The sequence below is a fragment of the Dermacentor variabilis genome, chromosome 2, assembly GCF_050947875.1.
Source record: "Dermacentor variabilis isolate Ectoservices chromosome 2, ASM5094787v1, whole genome shotgun sequence".
NCBI classification, from domain to species: domain Eukaryota; kingdom Metazoa; phylum Arthropoda; class Arachnida; order Ixodida; family Ixodidae; genus Dermacentor; species Dermacentor variabilis.
In genome coordinates, this window is record NC_134569.1 from 216,385,813 (window position 1) to 216,406,474 (window position 20,662).

The 20,662-nt window shown below is 45.7% G+C and overlaps 1 pseudogene; it reads left to right on the top strand.

Annotated features, from left to right (window-relative positions):
• Window positions 1-1,254: 1,254 nt before the first annotated feature.
• Window positions 1,255-20,662, top strand: part of LOC142570691 (uncharacterized) — a 61,655-nt pseudogene continuing 42,247 nt past the window's right edge.

Consider the following 20,662-nt stretch of genomic DNA (forward strand, 5'->3'; position numbering starts at 1 on the left):
GCGGACGCTTGCATAGGTATCTGCTCATCCAATGCCTAGTTGTTGTGTGCCAGGATGCAAGTCGCGCACGCCGAAAAGTGGACCGGCCATATCTTTTCACGTGTAAGTAAATTTCCTTATGTGGTTGGTGTTTTATCGGAGGAAAAACTAGAATTTATGATACACGCATTCACATAGCGATAAGAATTCTATAGTTATAGTATAACAGTAAAATATTTTATTCGCACAGTATAAGTTATCATGTAATACATATGCGCGTGATTCTTCATTATCAGGTTTCCCGGTGACACCGTTCGTGCCGCAAATGCAACATGCGCTGTCAAAAGCAGGAATCACTGACCTGCAAGGCATTCACTGTACAGATTCTGAAACGCATCGCTTTCGGCCTGCGATGGCACGTTAGCATGAGTCCGCTGAAGTAGAGGCGAAATTTCCCGCGGATATTCCTTCGTCCGTTGTTAGTGCCGTGGCGCGGTACATTGCGTACAGCCTTACATGTGCGCGTTCATTTCACGAGCTTTAGTTCCTCCTGTCCCATATGGCCCCAGCAACATCCGGCAGAGCACGGTGCAGGTAACACAGCGCAACAAGACATGGTGGCTAACGCAAACCCGCCCACACAGCGCCTTTGCCACGGCACGAAAGCTACCAGAGCAACACGTGTGAGCGCTCAAAACCATAACAACGCCGCCATTGTGGCCCAAAAGGCGTGGCCATACAGCAAAAAAAATAAAAAAGCAAAAAAATGAGAACCTACTACGTCATTTCCGCCACACTTTTCTCCTAGCGCGCGGAGGGGGTAGGGCGTCTCCTCAGTTTCCTTCCTCCGTGTGTGGTCAACACCCTCTAGACAACTTAAGGCCTTCTGGCTGACCCTCTCCCCTTGAGCAACGTCACGCAGAAGAGGCCAACATAGAAGTTCCGTGCAGCGCGCTGCGAAGCTACTAGGGGCGCACACGTGTTGAAAATGAAGCGCGGAAGATATACAATAGTTAACCCCGGTTATTCGGAGAAGGACGAGGCGACGACGGTGGCGACAACAATTCGATTAGTTCCAGGAACCCTGCCGCTCCCTGAATAGCTTCAAGGTTAAACAAGTCCCGGCATGCTCAGCCATGCTGCTGCATGCTTCCGAACGCACATTTTTTTTTCTAGACGTGACCAGTGCATGCAGTCTCAACACTTGTGCTGTGCTTGTGATTGTGTGTACCGCAAGTCTTCATTGCCCCGGAATGTGGAGTGCCATGCCTAGATATGCCTAATAAGTGCTGCGTGCCCAATTGCCGGAGCAATTACAAATCGGGGCAAAAAAATCTCGCCTTCAAGTTTCCACAAGATGAAGAAGCCCAGAGTGCCTGGATTAGGGCGATATACCACGTGCAGACTTCATTGTATCACCGTACTCCAGGGTAAGATGTTCAGAGCTTCTTTAAATAGTCACTTTTGAAAAATACGGGAAGGTTAATTGCTAAATTACAAAGTGCCTTTAAATCAGGAATGTTAGAATAACATTTAGAACAACTTTGAACTTCTTTCTAGGTTTGTGAACTTCACTTCATTGAGGCCAACATCGTGCGGGAGGTCTCTCACCTCGACGACCTTACAGGGCACACCGTCACTGCACCTCTCTCACGCCTGCGTCTTCGCCCAGGCGCAGTCCCATCAAAGTTTCCTCAATATCCATCTTATCTTTCGAAGCCAATCACCTCGAGGGAGGATCCGGATTCCAAGCGCATGCGTCTTGAGGCTGCTTCTTTGAAGAAAGCGTGTGAAGTGTCTGCTGAAGCATTCCGCAAGGAGAAGGAAGCAGATAAGATTCTAAACCTGGAAGACCTGATGCAATTCATAACAAGCAAAAAGTCTACGTTCTGGCACGCTATTGAACGGACGGAACGACTAATTTTACTGCACATCGCTGAAGATGACGCTCCGTGCATCAAATATTCAATTGCAGTAAAAGCCGACCTCGGCATGACAGTTTACTTCGCAAGGACGCCGATAACGAAAGTGGGCATCGATTCCTCCGTTCCGACTGTAGCAAACAGCAAGAAAGCGGTGATGGATCTGCTCGAGAGCATTGAGAATAGCAGTGCCCACTTCCCTCAAAGTCCTGAATCCTGCAATGAAGATATATGCAAGCAGATTCTTCTGCTGCTTGAAAAGTTGTCTTTCTCGCCCACAGATGGCAGTTCCAATGTCATACAGTTTCTTAGCGAGCAGTTAAAGCTACTCTCCATGAAGAAAGTTCGGAGGCGTTACTCAGCCGACTTCATGATATTTTGCTGTCTACTATTCACAGTATCACCTCATGCATACAAATATATACGCGGATCCGGACGCATGGCTCTCCCGCACCCAGTGACCATTCGTTCAATATGCTCATCGTACGGCATGAATCCTCAAATTGAACATCACAGCGAATCATTCCTCCGGTACATGGCGGGAAGAATCACCGACTTGAATGATCGCCAACGTTTTGTGACTCTGATGGTGGATGAAATTCACATCAAGCCTTATTTCGACTACAAGGGAGGCAATATTACCGATGGTGCTCTGAACAGCTCAGCCGCAGCAACCAGCGCACTTGTCTTTATGGTGCAGAGCATCTTGTGCCAATCTAAGGAAGTCGCTCACATCGTCCCTGTGCAAAGAGCCGACGCAGAAGATCTGCACAACTTGCTGACGAAAGTAATATGCGGACTGGAAGAGATTGGGTACAGGGTAGTTTGTGTCGTAAGTGACAACAATGCTATCAACGCGAAGGCTATGTCTCACTTCTCTTCACCTCCTTCTAAACAAATTGTTTACGCTCACCCATCGAACCCGAAAAGACCACTCTTTTTTTGTAATAGACCCGGTACACATACTCAAGTGTATACGCAATAACTGGCTGAACCAGAAAAACGACCAAAAGTACTTCTACTTTCCCGAGTTGAAATCAGACTTCACTGGAAAACACCAAATGCTCTCTGCATCATTTGCTACAATCAGAAATATGTACAACTTGGAGTCCAAGAGGCTGTTAAGCTATGGCTACAGCCTGTCAAGAAAGGCTCTCTGTCCATCGAACATTGAAAGACAGAACGTGAAGTTGGCATTGCAGATGTTCAATGACTACCTTCCTCAGGCCCTTCGAGCCCTTGGGATGAAGCACAACCTTCTGTTTTTTGAGGGTACTGCCACTTTCATTGAGATAGTGGTAAAATGGTGGAAGATTGTGAACGTGAAAACCCTTTCGAAAGGAAAAAGGCTACTGGACAAGTTCCAGGAACCAGTGCTTCCTAACGAAAATGATATCAAGATTGATTTCCTGCGCAATCTTTTGGCCTGGTTGGAAGAGTGGAAACGCAAAATTTTGGACAGCGACACGTTAACAAGAGAGACCCATGCCGCTATCGACCACACAACATATGCTTTAGTGGAGTTCACGAAGTACTGTTACGAAGAGCTCAAGTTCTTGTACGTCCTTTTAGGAAAGATCCAGACCGACAGTCTGGAGGAGCGCTTCGGGAAGTACAGGATGCTAGCTGGATCTCAGTATCATGTGTCGATAAGACAAGTGTACGAATGTGAGAACAAGCTAAGGCTGCAAAGCACTCTACCAGCCATCAGTAAGGATGAGCGATGGGATGAATTTCAAACACACACAGACCACACACGCCCTAGCCTAAATGTGGTAGTAACGAAGGATGGACTGTCTGAAATTAAAGACATTGTCCCTGTACTGGTCTACGTGGCAGGCTATGCCGTATACGCTTCATTGAAAAAGCTCAACTGTTCGAAATGCAGGGACGCATTGACAGAGAAAAGGTTGACATCGGTCTCAGACTCGGATGGACGGTACGACCTCGTGAAACAACTTGACAGGGCAGGACTTGTCTATCCAGCTATATCTGCCGTCAACGCTGTCGCACACAACTACGTGGTTGTTAAGCAACTATCAGCGAAAGAGGAATTTATTAATCTGTCAAACCGACGTCGTTTGGTGACTGATCTCACGCTTGAACTGCTCGTCAGTGATGATTCCTCAGAGTTCGACGCTTGCGAGGATGGGCACAAATGTGAATTTGTGTTAAGGCACCTTTTGTGGTGTAGCACCAATATTTTATTGAGGAACTACTGCTGCGAGATGAACGACAAAATATTGGATGCCAATGCTAAGGCAAGAAAGAGAAAAGCTGAAACTCTGCGCAATAAGGCAGCTGTTTTCTTGTACTTAGCTGCACGAATGTTTTATATTCCGTTTCTATACTTCTTTAAGTTGTAAATTAGTGCACTGCTGTAATTAGTGCGCCGAAAGCGAAATTATTCGTTTAAGCATAATCCAGATTAGAAGAAATACATGTGTCCCCAATAAAGTTGTCCATACGCAATTGTGAAGCTGATAAGAGTGCGTTACATTCACCATTGCCGCGCCATAAAAACCATAAGTACAAAAATATGGAAGAAAGAGCTTTTATGGATTCGATTTATTTGAAGTAATAGGTATGAAGTGTGGAATATAATAAATCACTATTATTATTATAATCTCTTAAAAGATGAGGGGGGAAATATGCGCTCACCGAGAGGGCATCGTCAGCACGAGACCACCACTAGGCACCTTACTGAGATGTAGAGAGCTTCGCGGCCGGAACGAAGTCTCCCCTCTCCCCGGCCAAGAGTGGAAAACGCGCTTTCCGATCGCTCAAGGTTGCGCGGACATTGTATAGCTCTAGCGTCTAGGAAAAAGCTTAAACAGGTGCGAGGGCGGCACGCATAGCGTGGGAAGCTAGCCGCCGGAATAGCTATCTCAAGTACTGCTGCTGGCGAGGGCGAAATACCTTCGTGTAATTACAATAACCCTAATAGGACTTCTTTCAAAGAAAAAAAAAGAAAAGAAAAAAAAGGTAAACGGCTCAGAAGGCTATACTACGAGAGCTATGACTGATACTTTTCTATATATATGTATTCATCTCATCTATGCGATCGCATGCGCACGCTGTTGCTTTGGCTCTGCGTGTAGTAGTTAAGAGAGTCAATTTGAGGACGGAGAAGAAGGAAGGAGAGGAAAGCAATATTGCAGCGCCGTGGTTTTAAAGCGCAACCGTGGTAGGGAAATGGAAGGCGATATAAGCATGCGTGTCCATGATACGCACACGACAAACTGCCTTACAATATTTAGACTTGAGGGGACGCTTCGTTAACAAACTATAACACGGCAATCAGCACTCGAATACAATTATAACCCTAATAATAATTGTAAATATTCGTCTCATCTATAGGATCTAAAGCGCGCGTTGTTGCTTTGTCTGTGCGTGTAGTAGTTAAGAGAGCCAGTTTAAGGGCGGAGAAGAGGGAAGGAAAGGAAAGTCTCTGAAGCAAACTTGCAGCGCTGTGATTTTAAAGCGCAACCGGGGTAGAGAAACGGAAGGCGATATAAGCATGCGTGTCCATGATACGCATACGACAAACTGCCTTACAATATTTAGACTTGAGGGGAAGCTTCGTTAACAAACTATAACACGGCAATCAGCACTCGAATAGGACGAGAGAAATTATTGAGACGTGGAAAATTCACTTGAAATAAATCTGGTTTGCGAGACAAATGCTTGTATGTATTGAATCTCTTAAAAGATGAGGGGGGAAATATGCGCTCACCGAGAGGGCATCGTCAGCACGAGACCACCACCAGGCACCTTACTGAGATGTAGAGAGCTTCGCGGCCGGAACGAAGTCTCCCCTCTCCCCGGCCAAGAGTGGAAAACGCGCTTTCCGATCGCTCAAGGTTGCGCGGACATTGTATAGCTCTAGCGTCTAGGAAAAAGCTTAAACAGGTGCGAGGGCGGCACGCATAGCGTGGGAAGCTAGCCGCCGGAATAGCAATCTCAAGTACTGCTGCTGGCGAGGGCGAAATACCTTCGTGTAATTATAATAACCCTAATAGGACTTCTTTCAAAGAAAAAAAAAAGAAAAGAAAAAAAAAGGGAAACGGCTCAGAAGGCTATACTACGAGAGCTATGACTGATACTTTTCTATATATATGTATTCATCTCATCTATGGGATCGCATGCGCGCGCTGTTGCTTTGGCTCTGCGTGTAGCAGTTAAGAGAGTGAGTTTAAGGGCGGAGAAGAAGGAAGGAGAGGAAAGCAAACTTGCAGCGCCGTGGTTTTAAAGCGCCACCGTGGTAAGGAAACGGAAGGCGATATAAGCATGCGTGTCCATGATACGCACACGACAAACTGCCTTACAATATTTAGACTTGAGGGGAAGCTTCGCTAACAAACTATAACACGGCAATCAGCACTCGAATATAATTCTAACCCTAATAATAATTGTAAATATTCATCTCATCCATAGGATCTAAAGCGCGCGCTGTTGCTTTGTCTGTGCGTGTAGTAGTTAAGAGAGCCAGTTTAAAAGCGGAGAAGGGGGAAGGAAAGGAAAGTCTCTGAAGCAAACTTGCAGCGCTGTGGTTTTAAAGCGCAACCGTGGTAGAGAAACGGAAAGGCGATATAAGCATGCGTGGCCATGATACGCACACGACAAACAGCATTATAATATTTAGACTTGAGGGGAAGCTTCGTTAACAAACTATAACACGGCAATCACCACTCGAATACGACGAGAGAAATTATTGAGACGTGGAAAATTCCCTTGAAATAAATCTGGTTTGCGAGAGAAATGCTTGTATGTATTGAATCTCTTAAAAGATGAGGGGGGAAATATGCGCTCACCGAGAGGGCATCGTCAGCACGAGACCACCACCAGGCACCTTACTGAGATGTAGAGAGCTTCGCGGCCGGAACGAAGTCTCCCCTCTCCCCGGCCAAGAGATTCAATACATACAAGCATTTGTCTCGTAAACCAGATTTATTTCAAGGGAATTTTCCACGTCTCAATAATTTCTCTCGTCCTATTCGAGTGCTGATTGCCGTGTTATAGTTTGTTAACGAAGCTTCCCCTCAAGTCTAAATATTGTAAGGCAGTTTGTAGTGTGCGTATCATGGCCACGCATGCTTATATCGCCTTTCCGTTTCTCTACCACGGTTGCGCTTTAAAACCACGGCGCTGCAAGTTTGCTTCAGAGTCTTTCCTTTCCTTCCCCCTTCTCCGCCCTTAAACTGGCTCTCTTAACTACTACACGCACAGACAAAGCAACAACGCGCGCTTTAGATCCTATAGATGAGAGGAATATTTACAATTATTATTAGGGTTATAATTATATTCGAGTGCTGATTGCCATGTTATAGTTTGTTGACGAAGCTTCCCCTCAAGTCTAAATATTGTAAGGCAGTTTGTCGTGTGCGTATCATGGACACGCATGCTTATATCGCCTTCCGTTTCCCTACCACGGTTGCGCTCTAAAACCACGGCGCTGCTATATTGCTTTCCTCTCCTTCCTTCTTCTCCGCCCTTAAACTGACTCTCTTAACTACTACACGCAGAGCCAAAGCAACAGCGCGCGCATGCGATCCCATAGATGAGATGAATACATATATATAGAAAAGTATCAGTCATAGCTCTCGTAGTATAGCCTTCTGAGCCGTTTCCCTTTTTTTTCTTTTTTTTCTTTGAAAGAAGTCCTATTAGGGTTATTATAATTACACGAAGGTATTTCGCCCTCGCCAGCAGCAGTACTTGAGATAGCTATTCCGGCGGCTAGTTTCCCACGCTATGCGTTTCGCCCTCGCACCTGTTTAAGCTTTTTCCTAGACGCTAGAGCTATACAATGTCCGCGCAACCTTGAGCGATCGGAAAGCGCGTTTTCCACTCTTGGCCGGGGAGAGGGGAGACTTCGTTCCGGCCGCGAAGCTCTCTACATCTCAGTAAGGTGCCTGGTGGTGGTCTCGTGCTGACGATGCCCTCTCGGTGAGCGCATATTTCCCCCGTCATCTTTTAAGAGATTCAATACATACAAGCATTTGTCTCGCAAACCAGATTTATTTCAAGGGAATTTCCCACGTCTCAATAATTTCTCTCGTCGTATTCGAGTGCTGATTGCCGTGTTATAGTTTGTTAACGAAGCTTCCCCTCAAGTCTAGATATTTTAAGGCAGTTTTCGTAGTCTCTAAAGCAGCTCAAGTTCGCTCTTCTCCTCCGGCGGCCACTTTTCCAAGAATGTAAGCCTTCCAACCACTTCGCGGACATCATCAGTCCCTTTCCACACAAGTCTGAGGCTCGGAGCAGGAGCTATGGCGCTTGAAAGTAACCGTTGGCTTGACGAACCAACCGACTGAGCTACCTTTCCGGGCAACATTGAAGGATCACGAGTTCAAATCACATGTTATGTTCCTTTATTTTCCGCCTTTTTTTCTTTCTTTTTAATGTATTTTCCTTCATTTTATCACTGTACGGAAACCCTCCTAAAAAATTATATATCCTCAATTATGTGTGGCCACACATGTGCAGGTCATAAATACCAGGTTCTCTAGCCGAGTGCCATCCATGCGGTATAACCGAGCTAAGATTGGTCCACCTTGACTGATCAAATAGGGCACCACTGTAGGTTAAATGAGGCGTACAACTCCTGCGGGACCCGCCGTGGTTGCTCAGTGGTTATAGTGTTAGACTGCTGAGCACGAGGTCGCGGGATCGGACCCCGGCCACGGCGGCCGCATTTCGATGGGGGCGAAATGCGAAAACACCCGTGTACTTAGAATTAGGTGCACGTTAAAGAACCCCAGGTGGTCGAAATTTTCGGAGTCCTCCACTACGGCGTGCATAATCAGAAAGTGGTTTTGTCACGCAAAACCCAATAATTCAATTTTTAATTTAACTCCTGCGGGGACGGTAGAGTATCCGTCTCCAGTGCAAGAGGACCGTGATTCAAATCCCGGTGCCGCGCAATCCTCCACCGGAAAATACAAAAAAAGCGTGTGTTGAGAAAATTGCACAAACAGGCCTGGAGTGCGGCCTGATCCCGGTGACCAGAACCGGTAACATACTCTCTCACCAGAGCAAGATTGGCCACCCTGGTGCAGTACTTGGCCACAACCTCCTATATGAATGCAACAATCAAACCCCGGCCTTCAGTCCCCAGCAGCCGCGAAGCAACTGACCAAGGCGGCGGTCAGATCTGTGACGCTGCAGAGGGTGCTAAGAATACCTGGCTCCGGACAGGCCGCCATTGGAATCTGAACATGGCAACGTTTAACGTTAGAACGCTATCTAGTGAGGCGAGTCTAGCAGTGTTATTGGAGGAATTAGAGGGTAGTAAATGGGATATAATAGGGCTCAGTGAGGTTAGGAGGACAAAAGAAGCATATACAGTGCTAAAAAGCGGTCATGTACTGTGTTACCGGGGCTTAGCGGAGAGACGAGAACTAGGAGTCGGATTCCTGATTAATAAGGAAATAGCTGGTAACATACAGGAATTCTATAGCATTAACGAGAGGGTGGCCGGTCTTGTTGTGAAACTTAATAAGAGGTACAAATTGAAGGTGGTACAAGTCTATGCCCCTACATGCAGTCATGATGACCAGGAAGTCGAAAGCTTCTATGAAGACGTGTAGTCGGCGATGGGTAAAGTCAAAACAAAATACACTATACTGATGGGCGACTTCAATGCCAGGGTAGGCCAGAAGCAGGCTGGAGACAAGTCAGTGGGGGAATATGGCATAGGCTCTAGGAATAGCAGAGGAGAATTATTAGTAGAGTTTGCAGAACAGAATAATATGCGGATAATGAACACCTTTTTCCGAAAGCGGGTTAGTCGAAAGTGGACGTGGTGGAGCCCGAATGGTGAGACTGGAAATGAAATCGACTTCATACTCTGCGCGAACCCTGGCATCATACAAGATGTAGACGTGCTCGGCAAGGTATGCTGCAGTGACCATAGGATGGTAAGAACTCGAATTAGCCTAGACTTGAGGAGGGAACGGAAGAAACTGGTACACAAGAAGCCAATCAATGAGTTAGCGGTAAGAGGGAAACTAGAGGAATTCCGGATCAAGCTACAGAACAGGTATTCGGCTTTAACTCAGGAAGAGGACCTTAGTGTTGAAGCAATGAACGACTATCTCATGGGCATCATTAAGGAGTGCGCAATAGAAGTCGGTGTTAACGCCGTTAGACAGGAAACCAGTAAGCTATCGCAGGAGACGAAAGATCTGATCAAGAAACGCCATTGTATGAAAGCTTCGAACCCTACAGCTAGAATAGAACTGGCAGAACTTTCTAATTTAATCAACAAGCGTAAGACAGCGGACATCAGGAACTATAATATGGATAGAATTGAACAGGCTCTCAGGAACGGAGGAAGCCTAAAAACAGTGAAGAAGAAACTATGAATAGGCAAGAATCAGATGTGTGCGTTAAGAGACAAAGCCGGCAATATCGTTACTAATATGGATGAGATAGTTCAAGTGGCTGAGGAGTTCTATAGAGATTTATACAGTACCAGTGGCACCCACGACGACAGTGGAAGAGAGAATAGCCTAGAGGAATTCGAAATCCCACAGGTAACGCCAGAAGAAGTAAAGAAAGCCTTAGGAGCTATGCAAAGGGGGAAGGCAGCTGGGGAGGATCAGGTAACAGCAGATTTGTTGAAGGATGGTGGTCAGATTGTTCTAAAGAAACTGGCCACCCTGTATACGCAATGCCTCATAACCTCGAGCGTACCGGAATCTTGGAAGAACGCTAACATAATCCTAATACATAAGAAAGGGGACGCCAAAGACTTGAAAAATTATAGACCGATCAGCTTACTGTCCGTTGCCTACAAAGTATTTACTAAGGTAATCGCAAATAGAATCAGGAACACCTTAGACTTCTGTCAACCAAAGGACCAGGCAGGATTCCGTAAAGGCTACTCAACAATAGACCATATTCACACTATCAATCAAGTGATAGAGAAATGTGCAGAATATAACCAACCCTTATATATAGCTTTCATTGATTACGAGAAAGCGCTTGATTCAGTCGAAACCTCAGCAGTCATGGAGGCATTACGGAATCTGGGTGTAGATGAGCCATATGTAAAGATACTGGAAGATATCTATAGCGGCTCCACAGCCACCGTAGTCCTCCACAAAGAAAGCAACAAAATCCCTATAAAGAAAGGCGTCAGACAGAGAGATACGATATCTCCAATGCTATTCACAGCATGTTTACAGGAGGTATTCAGAGGCCTGGAGTGGGAAGAAATGGGGATAAAAGTTGGTGGAGAATACCTTAGCAACTTGCGATTCGCTGATGATATTGCCTTGCTTAGTAACTCAGGAGACCAATTGCAATGCATGCTCACTGACCTGGATAGGCAAAGCAGAAGGGTGGGTCTGAAAATTAATTTGCAGAAAACTAAAGTATTGTTTAACAGTCTCGGAAGAGAACAGCAGTTTACGATAGGTAGCGAAGCACTGGAAGTGGTAAGGGAATACATGTACTTAGGGCAGGTAGTGACCACGGATCCGGATCATGAGACTCAAATAACCAGAAGAATAAGATAGGGCTGGGGTGCGTTTGGCAGGCATTCTCAAATCATGAACAGCAGGTTGCCACTATCCCTCAAAAGGAAAGTGTATAACAGCTGTGTGTTACCAGTACTCACATATGGGGCAGAAACCTGGAGGCTTACGAAAAGGGTTCTGCTGAAATTGAGGACGACGCAACGAGCTATGGAAAGAAGAATGATGGGTGTGACGTTAAGGGATAAGAAAAGAGCAGATTGGGTGAGGCAACAAATGCGGGTAAACGACATCTTAGTTGAAATCAAGAAAGAGAAATGGGCATGGGCCGGACATGTAATGAGGAGGGAAGATAACCGATGGTCACTAAGGGTTACGGACTGGATTCCAAGGGAAGGGATGCGTAGCAGGGGGCAGAAAGTTAGGTGGGCGGATGACATTAAGACGTTTGCAGGGACAACATGGCCACAATTAGTACATGACCGGGGTAGTTGGAGAAGTATGGGAGAGGCCTTTGCCCTGCAGTGGGCGTAACTAGGCTGATGATGATAATTATTATTATAATGCAAAGAAACGTACATTACAAAGACGACAAAACGCGGCGCTATAGAAAGCTGCTGGCATCAATACATGCACAAGCTTTACAAAGCTGTTTTGTATCTGTGCCTCTAAATAAATGCTTTGTAAGGTGCCTGCTGCTCATTCCGCAGTTTCGACTGAAGAAAACGTGTGGAGTGGTCAATAAAAGCATACGGCTGCTAGGTGAGCCAAGCCGCGATCCCTTCACTGAACCCGTATCCCCGAGCGTGCCGATGGCTTCTTGCCCGTGACGTCACTCGCCGAGCACTCCGGCCTTCTAGTCTAGGAGGTGTTGGTGTGGTGGCCTTTTGGGCACCCTCGCATCCGCCGGAGAAGAACGCCCCTCCTCCCTCGCCTGACCACCCCGCCTCGTGCGCCACAGCACAGGGCACGCATCTTGCCGGCGTTCCTCGCTCGCGCACGCGAGGTTGAACCGCATTCGCCGGCTTACCCGCACACGCTCTCACTCATACGGAACCTCAAGGTGATGGCGGAAATGCGCCCGCAGTGTCCATACAATTGCGATCGCAATAATAACATATCGGCCCACGCAAGCGGCCGCGTTTATACGAGAAAGCTCGACCTAGTGCATAGCGTTTTGCTTACACGCCACAGTGCTCGCTGTGCATGTTCGCGGCGGCTCTCTTTTTGCATGTTTAGCAATGGTGCATTCCCTGTGGCACGCCACCTTGCATCGTCGAGATCGGCGTATCGACCGCGTTCACGCCCTTTCCGTTTGTGCTTCAACGCTGCGGTGCTCGCTGCGAATGTTCGCGGCATATCTTTGATTGCCTAGCACTTGCGCTTTCCCCGAAGCACAACAGGCTTCGCGCCGTCGAGGTCAATGTAGCGACCACGTTCGCGCCATTTAAGTTGCTGTTTCGACAGAGTAGTGCTCACTGTGCATGTTCGCGGCGTTCATACGCTTGTGCGTAACACGTGCTGCCGAAGTGAAACGTCACTGTAGTTTTTTTCCGCCAGTGCTGCAGGCCCATATCCTTTCTGGAATGTTTCATCCTCAACGTCAAAAAAGTCCTCCACCGAAGCCATGACACCACTGTGTGAGAGAAAATGGACTCCAGCTAAGTGTCCCCTAGGCCGATGGAAAATATGAGTCTTAGAGAGCTAAATCTGGCGAGAAGAGAGGATGTGGAAGCAGTTACAAGCCAGAGGACTCGATGGCGGACACTGAAATGGTAGACTTGTGCCCCATTGCGTTGTCTTAGTGGGCACGGTTCTTCAGCATTTCAAGCCGTTTCGCGTTGATGGCCTCCCACAAACGCTTCAGTCGGGCAGCATAATATGCTTCGTTCAGTGTGCTACACTTTTTGAGGTACTCAGTTCAACATCTGACAACTCTGGCATCCTAAAAACAAGACCATCACCTTGTTGTTGTTGTTGTTGTTGTTGTTTTATTTCTATTCTTGCCATACAAATTATCAGACACTGACTGAACCCATAGCCAGAGGCTAGTGTGGGGTTCAGATACAAAAATGCACGATGGCAATGACACAACACTTGTGTAAAATAGAAAGCCCAAAGTCACGGCGAAAGACCAGAGTACACTATACAATGAGGAGAAAATAATACAATATGCATTTTACAGGAGAATGAATAAAGATCTGTAATGAACAACACTGTACAACAAACACAAACCGCGAACGACTGTCACATAGATCAAATAAGGCTCAAAAAGTATGTTCTTAATGCTTTATTAGTTTCGTGGGACTGTTTTATTTCTGGGGGTAAAGCATTCCAAACCTTGGCTCCTGAAAACTGCACCAATCTTTCACTGTAGATGTTATTATTCGGTGGCAGATTAAAGTTACTATGTGTGAGGTTTCTCGTGAGTCGAGAAGGAGAGCGAAACAGGGAGGCATTGAAAGGTTGGTTATATTTTACTATGTTGTTTACACACAGCGCTATCTTTAAAGACCGCAAAAGATCGAAAGGAAGGATATTTAATAACTGGAAAATTGGTTTACTGGGTTCAGTATACTTGCTTTGTGTTATAATTCGGACAGCCCGTTTTTGTAATCGCCGGATAGGATCAAGGTAAGTGTTGTATGTTAAACCCCATGATTCTACACAGTATGTTAGATGACTGTTAATAAGGGTAAAATAAAGGGTACGCAGTGTATGTGTGTTAAAATAATCACGGGCCTGTAATAAGGCATAACAGCCAGAAGCCAACTTTGAACAGACTGCGCTAATCTGATTTTTCCAGTGAAGATGTTCATCTAGAATGACACCAAGATACTTAAATGAGTGTGTTCGCTCTAGTGAGTGGCCGTTAATGAAAATGTCAATTTGGAAGCTGTCAATGACTTTTGCTCGTGAACTAAATACCATATATTTGGTTTTGCTTGAATTAATCGTTAGCTTGTTGGTAAAAAACCAGCGTGTAATTTTTTTCAATTCAGCGTTTGTCTTTGTTTCTAGATCCTCATGGTTGTCTGCTGTCACTATGATCGCAGTGTCATCAGCATACATTAAAATATCACAGCAACTTAGGACCTTCGGCAAATCATTCAAGTATAACGAAAATAACATGGGCCCTAAAACGGATCCTTGAGGAACCCCGGTCTGTAAATATTTAAGTGATATTATGATGTTATTGATAACTACAGCTTGTTGACGGTTTTCGATGTAACTGGAAAGTAAGCTGTAGTCTTCACCGCGAAATCCATAGTGGTTTAATTTGTTGAGCATAATAGCGTGATCCACAGTATCAAACGCTTTCTTTAAATCAACAAATACAACAGCGGCCAGTTTGTTTTCATGTAATGCTGTGTTAATTAATTGAGTCAGGCTTAGGACAGCAGATGCCGTTGAATGATGTTTTCGAAATCCATGTTGCTGTTGACAGAGTAGGTTATATTTTTCTAAGAATTTGCAAATATTACTGGATAAAATCTTTTCGTAAATATTATTAATAACACTTAGGACAGAAATGGGTCTGTAGCTTGACGGGTTGGATCGGTCTCCATCTTTGTATACTGGGACAACTTTGGCAATCTTTAGTACAGAGGGGTACTTTGCACATTTTAATGAATGATTAAAAAGTTTGCATAAGATGGGGACCAAGATATCAGTGTTTTCCTTAAGTATGCGTGGGTAAATACCGTCCAGTCCGGCAGATTTATTGCCTGGTAAGCTGAGAATAATGGATGTAATTTCCTGGGGTTCGATTTCAAACATTACAAAAGTATTGAGAACTGTATTGGATGCAGCATTTTGTTGTGATTCGGGAAGTTGAGCAGCTAATGATGGGCCGATATTGGTGAAAAAGGAATTAAATCTTTCTGTAGTATTGTGATCTATTTCTTCTGGGAGAACACGGCGGAAACTGGCTTTGCCAGCAACTTCGTTTATTATTTTCCAGACCTTTTGTGAATTGCCAGAAGCCTGTTCAACGAGACGCATGTAATATGCTTTTTTTCGTGCCCTCATCATCGACACGGATCTATTGCGCAGATTCTTAAATTGTTTGGAATAGTAAACATTATCCTTGTGTTGCTTCCACTTACGGTACCATGAATCCTTCTCTTTTAGAACGGCGAGGATTGGCTCAGTCATCCAAGGGCATAGTGGTGCTTCGTAAGAGCGAACACTAATATTTCTGCTGCAGGTAGTAACCATTTGTGAAAGCGTGTCTATTAGGTTACTAAACTCTGTATCGACGTCATCATGGTATATTACACTGGGGTCAATGGCCAATAGATTTTCTCGCAGTAGGGCATAATCTATTTTAGATACATACTTCTTAATCTCACGCTCTGGTTTTATGTCAATGTCAGCAGCAACAAAAAGTGGGAGGTGATCGGAGATGGGTTCGCTGTAAACCCCAGCGCGTATCCCAGTCGGTATATTTGTTAATGCATGATCAATAATAGATGAAGAAGAGGTAGTTACACGCGTCGGTGTATTAATCATATTTCGGAAATTGTACGATGTTAACAGGTTCATGTAATCTTTGTGGCATTCAGCACTTGTATCAATGTTAAAATCGCCAACAATAATTATGCCTTCCGAGTGTGTAGAAAGAGTTTCAAGAATTCCTTCGAGTTTATCAAGAAAGGAGGAAAGGCACGAGTTTGGTGGACGGTAAATAACTCCAACAGTGAATGAATGGGGCAGTTTTATGAACAGTGTTTCTATGTCTGCATGACTGAGGGTGACTGGCGCCAAAGACGAGAAAGGTAGACCATTTTTGAGAAAAAAGGCAACACCACCACCGCGGTTTTTTGATTCTCTCGGATGAGATATCATAACATAGCCAGGAAGCATAACTTTCTCATCTTTTTGCAGCCAGGTTTCTGTAAGTGCTACAATATCAAAAGATTGGGAATATCTTGTCAAGGAAGCCACTAGAGGGTTCAGGTTCTTCCTCAGACTGCGGATATTAGAGTAAAATATTGATGTGTTTTTGTCGCTGTTTAACAGGTCATCTTCATCTATGGCCAAAGACATTGTAAGAGTGTACAAGTACTAAAACACAAGAGCATTGGTAATCAAACAATTTTTCCCAGGTCATCTTCACAGGTTATGTGCATTACCCTCGAGCTTTCCGTTTTTCTCATCAAGATTTTGCCTTCAGAGACCCATGCGAACTTCCAGCCTCTGGCACGCTTTATGCCAATAGCTTTGCCGAGCAAAACCTTTTTTTCTGGACATAAATGTTCGTTGACAAAAACGGGATCGTTCTCTGGGAAGCCAAGCACGGAAGTATTTAGCCTGTTCTTTTTCGCAGCTTGCAATATTTTGTCACGTGGGGACCTTGACTTAAACTTCACAATTACATTGGGAGGTCCCTTCGACTTGGTTGGAACACGATGTACAGCGTCGATTTCTTCAGGAGAAAGCTTAACTTGTAGGTAAGAAGTTATCTGTGTCATCATGCTACCGAGGTCCTCGTTATCAGATTCAGGGATACCTTTCAATTCAATGTTATTCCTTCTGCTGTATTGCTTCAGTTCAACCAATTCTGTTTTTAATTCCTTCACTTCATTCGTCAGCTTCTTATTTTCTTGCTGAATTTCCAGATTGTTCTTCTTTACTTCTGCGAGTTCAATCCTCATCGTTTTAACTTCTGTTCTGAAGCCCTCAAAGGCAGTGTTCATGAAACCCATTGATTCCTTTACTGCTGCTATTTCACTCTGTACAGCGTCGCTAGATGAGTTCAACTTGTTTACGGTAACCTTAATTTCAGTCATGGCCTCCATAAATTTGGAAGTCATTTCTATCAGAACCTTAGTAACTTCTTTAATGTTTTTGGGAGCCTCGTCTGCGAGTGTCTTGGCAAAATTGTCAAGTTGCGTAGCCTCGTCGTCCCCCATTTTAAGAAGTTTTCCACAAACGCGTCACAGGCAACAAGAGGTACCAGAGCAGTGCAGCAACCGTAAAATGCAAGGAAATAAACTTTCACACGAATGTGTGTGCGCCCACCTGCATAGGTGCAACAATACGGTTAGCAGTCGCACAGACGGCTGCCAGCACCGCTCTGATGTGTCCGTGGCTGTCGCTGGCTCCTTTTATAGGGTTGCTTGAGGGGCGTCGATAGCCTTCCGCGCAGGCGCGAATTTCTTGGCTGATTGCTTGCACAGATCACTCTGCGGCCACGCTCCGGAATGTATCGTTGGGGCTGCGTTGGATAAGATGGTCCTGCGCCGCTCGATGGAACCGCGTCAAAATGCCTGCATAGGTGCAACAATACGGTTAGCAGTCGCACAGACGGCTGCCAGCACCGCTCTTGCCAGCTGGCGGGACTGCTTTCAATTTTCAGGAGTTGGGGAGAAGGGGTGTTTCCACTCTTTCTATTGCGCCTTCGACTCGGGCTGAAAATGCTGTACTCATGTATCATTCATGATCACAAAACATTTGAGAAAATTGACAGGATCTGCCTCAAGGAGGGTCAAGTTTTCAGCCGAAATCACGTGTCTCTGTCGATTGTTTTCATTAGTCACCATTTTTGGATCCACCGAATCGACACCTTGCGCATGTCGAGTACAAGTGTTAGGATGTGTGCAACTACTTCCAAGGACATCCCCACTTTATCTGCGATGAAATGTTCTGTCACACGCCTGTCTGTCATTACAGTATCCTGGACTGTCCCCCACTTCGGGGGGAAAATCGGACACAGGTCTTCTCCCTCTTAGATACAGCCACCAACTTTTTCAATGTGGAATAGGATGGGGAATCCTTCTCTAATGTTTCCATCATGTCCTTGAGAACGCCGTGGCCACTTATGCATTTCTTCAGCAGGTATATTTGCCGGTTCGCTAGCTCATATCCATTTTTCAGACATATTTTTGTCACCTTCTGCATTCCGGTATTCAATATCTAAAACAAAGAATGCGCTATTAGTGAGAAATATGCAACCTCACAGTCATTGAAAGACGGCTTGCAACTGCGGAACAAAGTACATGGGCCCAACGGGCAGATGCGTGAAGGATAGGCTTCGAGACCAAAACAATAATCTATATAGGGTGGTGCAAGGGCATCTGGGTTTGCATGGTCCGGATTGTGGTTGTGAGCTCGATGACTGCAAGCTTGTATCCAAACACTATAATCAGACGACACGAGAGGTAATTGAAGCGGCAGAAATTTTTTGCCTTGGGAAAAACGGCGTCAGTGTGGCTTCGTTGGGACTATCCCAAAAAGAACTGAGTTATCTTAACGAGCCGAATTATGCGAATACTGAGCGATAGATGCCTAGATCACCGACGTGTGCGTCTTGAGTATGATACTTGGTATTTACAGTTTAACTGACCATCTTTATATTTCGAATGAACGTCTGTAAGACTGTTTTGTTGATGACAGGCGCACATTTTATTATGTATTTCATGTTACGTCACACTCATATTTGCGCAGAACCACTCGACTCCCTACCATTAAAACCAGTTCAAAGATTTCGTTTCCTAGCCCTAGTTTCAAGTTGTTCGCAAGCAACATTTATCATGTATTATCTACTATGACTTGAGAAACTAACATTCGACTGAGATAAGTGCATTATGGTTACGTCGAGAAGTCTTCAGTCACCCCTCGATGATTGTGAGTGATCACAGACTCGGTCTCGCAATGGCACTGTCTTGTGACACCGCCAAATTTATTGCCGGTACTACAGAGCTCCAAATGTATGGTACGCAGCTATATACAGATTAATAAATTAAATTCAGCTTGCTTCTAGATTTTATACAAGTTACTAAGGCAAGCTTGGTACTTACACATATAGCAGTCCTCACTCCTTTCTCACGAGGATTATAGGATGTGGCTCAGAGTCCAATAAAAAACCAGTATCAGTTATAATTGTTTCCTGCAAGTATCCTAATATATATTATGAGTTTCCTGTGTCCTTTAAAAGGACTCACAAACAAGTTTTATGACACCCATTTTTTAATTGAATGAAAAGCTTACCGCTCAGTGTTGAATCATGCAGTCGCAAGGAGGAAACCGCCGTGGAACACCTTTATCAGAATGTTTTCATCTGCAGTGAGGATGTAGTCGCTCACTGAAAGCATGCTAGAAACAGTGACGGATGAGCGCAATAGCGATTATACGCAGGCACTGGTGGGAGGCAGACGACAAGTGCGGTCTCAGCTGTGAGAAAGTAACACTGTTTATGAAACTGATGTTCCTGCGATTAGTGTTTTCCGAAGTGTTAAATTATTTTTACAGTAATAGCTATGTGCATTCCTGGTTTCCTCTCCCACTGCTTAGTAGCAAGTCGAGGGTGTTTTTTAGTCAAGCCAAGTTAACTTACCTAAAGTGAAACGACGCTTTTGCGCGTCATGGGCAGTTCAGCGTGTTGCCGAGACCACGCTTGCGTTTTTTTTTTTATTACCTGAAGCATCTGGTCGCTCGAAGACCTCAGGGACCTGGAGCAAAGAAATTTAAGCGCCATGCGGTGAGCGAGGCAGGTGACGGGATGGCGAAGGGGAGCGGTTTGATCATGGTGGCCGAGCGCTGTCGCCGTCATTGTGTTCCGGCATTCGGGAACTACCACCTGGACGTCGGATGCTTCGATAGCTCGGTAAAGGCTGCGAGTTCCAAGCACTGCGACAATGGAGGGAGATGTGTCCAATGCGTCCACAACAGAAGCAGATGGGCCTGTCATCGGATGTGCCCCATTCTGCAGAATTCTGATAACGAGGACGAACGGTTGGGCGTCTATATAACTCAGGTGCGCCGGGCGGGCGGTAGTCAGGTTCGTTGATTGCGCAAACCGTATGTAACCCTGCGTTTGCTGGTTCTTGACGCACAACCGTTGGGTCACGGGAAATGGTTGCATGGACTCGTCGGGGCTACGCACCTGAAGGGTAACTGGGAAGGCAGCTTCAATCTCGCGGCGGATGATGCGCACAAAGCTTGGAGGACGCTTAAGCTTCGCCTTCCAGAGTGGAACGCGATAGCGTTATCGCACCCCGTTAGCACCGCCCACTCATTCGCTCGGCATGCTCTTGAGTCACACAAAGACGAAACGTGCGCCTGAGCAAGCGGAACGAACTAGAGAACTCGGTGTCTCGGAGGGAGAAACGATCTACGCGAGCCAAACGTCGTGATCGGCACGGACAGCCCGGACGGGACGCGCCGTGAAGGCGGACGCAATCGTGGGGCTGACGCCTCCATGGGATCGTCCTCTATCGCGCTTGGGAGCACCACGCAGACGCACGACTCCTCGCCAGCAGCACGGCACAC